This window comes from Papaver somniferum, chromosome 8 (assembly GCF_003573695.1).
Source record: "Papaver somniferum cultivar HN1 chromosome 8, ASM357369v1, whole genome shotgun sequence".
Classification (NCBI taxonomy): domain Eukaryota; kingdom Viridiplantae; phylum Streptophyta; class Magnoliopsida; order Ranunculales; family Papaveraceae; genus Papaver; species Papaver somniferum.
In genome coordinates, this window is record NC_039365.1 from 52,468,066 (window position 1) to 52,472,925 (window position 4,860).

General features: G+C 37.6%; 1 long non-coding RNA gene across 1 annotated transcript; it reads right to left on the reverse strand.

Annotated features, from left to right (window-relative positions):
* Positions 1-708: 708 nt before the first annotated feature.
* Positions 709-4,289, reverse strand: LOC113301124. Its single transcript, XR_003336029.1, has 3 exons — positions 2,871-4,289; positions 2,133-2,211; positions 709-1,061 (listed from the first exon to the last, which is right to left on the reverse strand). It is a non-coding gene; the product is annotated as an uncharacterized LOC113301124 (long non-coding RNA).
* Positions 4,290-4,860: the final 571 nt, after the last annotated feature.

The following is a 4,860-nucleotide window of genomic DNA, read 5'->3' on the forward strand; positions in this document are numbered from 1 at the left end:
AATAATTCATTGAATCTCTCCAAATATTTGGCCAAGGTCTCTCCTTCTAATTGCACAAAGTCGTTCAGACTTTGACGAATTGTCGCAGTTTTATGGTTGGGGAAAAGCTTTTTAAAAAATTCTTTTGTAAGATCTTCCCATGTTCTAATGGACTGTGGTTGTAGAGCATGCAGCCAAGACTTGGCTTTTTCTTTCAAAGAGAAAGGAAACAGTCTCAGTTTGAGGGACTCTTCCGGCATTTGGTTAAAACGCAGAGTCCCACAAATATCTTCGAAGTCTCTTACTTGGTGGTAAGGGTTTTCAGCATCAACCCCTCTAAACACAGGAAACATATGAATTGTGCTTGCCTTCAGTTCAAACTGGCCAGCATCAGCTGGTAGAATGATGCAAGAGGGCTGGCTTGCCCTTGTTGGGTACATGTAGTCCTTGAGACTGCGGGGTTTGTTCAGTTCCTCACCCATTGTCTCATATTTGTCAGGGCTATCTACTTCAGAGCTGGGAATATCAACAATGTCCTCTTGAATGATTCTAACTAGTCGATTGGTTTGGTCTCTAAAGGTCACAGTCATAGCCTAGCAAGGATGCCAGTTAACATGTTATAACACCCCGAGACAACCAAACAATTTTCAAAACAGGGAGAAAATACTCATGTAAACCAAAGAATAGCTTTTGGACTTACGCACACAACACTATGATGTAAAGCTCGAACAAACAACAATGAGTAAATCAGGGAAGTATGAATGGCAAACAGATTCAGGGCCAAAAGTATACAGACACGAGTTCTGCCGAGAATAAGAATTTCTTAGTGAAATAACAAATTCAACAAGTAGATATGTTGTTCAGTCTTCACAGAATCATGCTCATGGATACCTTAAATTGTAGGTGGAAATAATGCTCAGTAAGGCAGATAGTGTATCAGGCTAATCATGGTTTATCATTCACGCAAATATAAGTATAATGAGGTTCGAGAATGACACCAACCGGTTTTATCCACAATAACAACTGGGTTCTGCTGCTCTTTTTATGCTTTTCCTTAGCTTGTGCTTCGGTTTCGCCGGCACCTGGTTACTCAAAGGAGAGGTTTAGTTCTCATAAATGTGCAGGTAAAACACAAAGAGTAGTTGTGTATCACTGATGGTTAACTAAGAACTGAACTATGTCCAGCTGAACGCTTTGAACATGACAGAATGGAACCAAAAAAAAAAATTGGACAAGCTTCAAATGGAGAAAGAAAATTGATGAATGGAGGATGTTGACCACTATATTACAGGATGACAGTGACAATAAGCTACTTTATACAAGAACTCCTCTCAAATGATACATATACAATATTCATTTGGTTTACAGATATAATATGCAACATAAAAAACATAATAAAAGTTAACCAACTAACGAAATCAACCCTCGAAGCTTTCGCTGCGCTACTCTGATCTGACTATGAAACTGAAAGTGGGAATGGGTGAACACATCATCCTTAAAAGGGGTGCCCCGCAGGAAAAACATTTAACTTTCATGTAATCATGGCAAGATTTGGAAAACAATAACGTTTTCCCAAATATTAAAAAGTGACCAAGTTACTGAAATAAAACAAACATGAATATGGACAAGCTCTTTCTTCAAACAATGTATAATATTCGTGCTGACCACACTCATTAGCTATTGATATCACCAAGACCATGATGACCCACTCTAAGCAATAAAAGCTGAATTCATGTAGGTATAAATGTGAAAGAACCTATCTTCACCGAAATAAACAAACATTTATATGGACAAACTCCTTCTTCAAACAATGTATAATATTCGTGTTAACCACACTCAATAGCTATTGATATCACCAAGACCATGATGACCCACTCTAAACAATAAAAGCTAAATTCATATAGATATAAATATGAAGGAGCGTATCCTATATACCACACATGGAAATTCTCATTTCCCATAACAATTCATATTGACAACAAAACATTACAGGTCCTTTCCAAACCACGAAAAGATTAACAGAATCAACAGAGTAATCATAATGCAAATTAAATAAAGCATGGAATGCATATACTGACAATGCATGAGTTTGTTAAGCATAAACTTTGTAAAAGCAACAATAATGGTTACAAAAGAGTCAAGTGTATTCCCACCGATGACAAGCCATGCCTATCTCGAGATCCACGATCCACTTGTTCATTCTTTGAATCGATCGTTGTTAATACAGACAAACTGTTAATCACACAAAAAGTCTAAGAAACTAGCCAAAATGGCTCACACAAGAATCATATAAGTCTATCTAATGGTTCTAAGCCCATTTGTGGTTTAATACATCTTCATTATCCATCTCTTGCATATCTAAAGGTTTATTAATTCAATTAGATTGGTTTCTATAGTCTATCAGCTAGGTCTTATGAATATCTACAACTTTGTGAAAGAAGCCAAAGGCTAATTCGAACCATAAGAGGTCCAAAACATCTAAATAAGAAAACTGACCTAAGCCCAAGTCCACAAAAGTCAACTAACAGTCTCTATCAGTCGAACTAATGGTCAAGGGTCAACTAGCAGTCAACGTCCAAGTCAAGTCTAGGTTCTGGTCAAATGGTCAAGTCTAGACAACAGAGTCAACTCGGTCAAGGTCTACTGAGTCAAAACTAGTCAGGTCTGGTTAATGGGTTAACTCAGTCAGACAAGGACAAAACCGAGTCAAACTGAATAAGTTCAATCAGGCAAGGACAAAACCGAGTCAGACTGAATAAGTTCAGTCATACAGACTAAAGGTTCTCACACAATTGCAATTCTAACCCAGTTCAACTTCAATCTAAACAATGCATCAATTCATTCATTCTTAAAATCTTTGAATCTCAATTACAAATGCAAAGTAAGTTTACCTGCAATTGCAGTAACAAGCTTTCACAGCAAATACAATCTACCAATCTGAATTCACCAAACTTCAGTTGAATAACTCAATTACAAACTCTCACAGCCTTACTCAAACTCAGTTCATATCATCACCTGCTACTCTCTAATCACCAACAACAGTACCACTGAACAATTGTAACTCATCAGCAACGTCTCATCAGTTCAACTAGACTCGGCCTCTCCAGAACCAAGACTACTAAGTCAATCAAAATTACAGCTTCACAGATACCATAACCAACCTAACATCATCACAACACTACCACCGAGTTCAGTTTTAGCATCATCAACTCAATACATACATATCCAACACAATTCTCATCTGCACCCATTACAGTTCACCTCAAGACCAAATCACAATACCCTACATCTTCAGTTACACAGACAACATCATCTCAAACCACCAACACAACTGAACTGCCACTGCAACCACAATGACCCCTGCATCTGTGAATCTCAACACTAATAGCTCTAATTAAGTGTAATGACTCCAGCAAGGTATATATGTTCTTCATTTCAAACACTAAATCTTCTTCCCTGCCAAATACATTATCTCCAGCCAACACTAACTGTAATTTCAGTTCCATTATCTAATTCCACTTGGTTCAATCCTACTTTGTATCTCAATCACATTACTAGCTACACAAACACAGTCAAAGCAACACCACCAAACATTCTCAAAGCCTCAGGTCCGTTCAATACACACACATCCATCTCAACTCTTAGTTCAATTAACAAACCCATAAACTCAAAACAGAACAGAATAACTATACTAAGTTATTGAGAAATCAATTACCTCATAATAGGTTCACTGAACCAGCACCAATAGTAACTTCATCACCTTCTTGATACGAGAATTAAACCCTAGTTCTCCAACAAATCCAAACATGAGCTTCAATCGATCTCAACTTCAAAACCCTGACTTCTCCAATTCATAATTACTCTTCATCTGAACCCCAACCCACTCAAACTATTAAAACCCATCTCAAATCTCCTTCTCAAAACATCAATTTCATCTTCTAATTATCAACCTACAACTCAATTCTTCCATGCATGAAACCAAACTCAAACCCTAGCTTCCTAATTTAATCCTCAAACAACACTACAGATTCAAACAATCGTCAATTGAGGACAAACCCATCTTCTAACTTCTTGATTTCATCAACAGTTCTTCATGAACCCAACTTCCGAAACCCTAATTCTACTTTTCCCTCTGTGAATCGTAGCCCTAAAAATCCTTAATTCTTCTCCACCATAATTAATGGCAACATCATCTCCTTCGTCGCCTAAACATCTTCCTCGGTAATATCTCTCGAATCGATCCTCACAATCAACCTCAGATGGAAAGCAGAGGAGCAGAAGAAGAAGAAGAAAAGAGATAAAGAAGAATAAGAAATGAGAGTATTCTCTCGATTAGGTAGATAAGGCCGACCAGATTCTACTGAGGCACCCACGATCTGATAAGGGCTTCCAAGTCGGTTTGACTATAAAATGATTCATCTTCTCTTTATACTCATCCGGTGATATCTTCTTCGTTCAGTGTCCGCATAACTTCTGGGGTTCTATCTAACGGTACTAGTTTCGTATGTAGATCGTTGTTAGATTAATTTCTATTAATTAACGTCCGTGTTAAACTAATCGAGTTATTAGCGCCTAAGACGTCTCTTGACTAGTCTAATAGCGTTGACGAGCTTGAGGGTCCTTACAGTTACCTAATTAGCAAGGAAAGATGGTAACACAGGCAGGGAGAAGTACACAAATTCAATCAGCAACTGGAATTATGGCTCAGTTCCAAATGGGATGCTTTAATATGCCGAAAAAGACAATTAAGGAGATAGAATCTCTTCAAAGAAGATACTGGTGGAATAAGGTTAATGGCAGAGGATACTACATGATATCATGGAATTCAATGTGCAAAGCAAAGATGTTTGGAGGCTTAGGATTTAAAAATATTCAGATTTT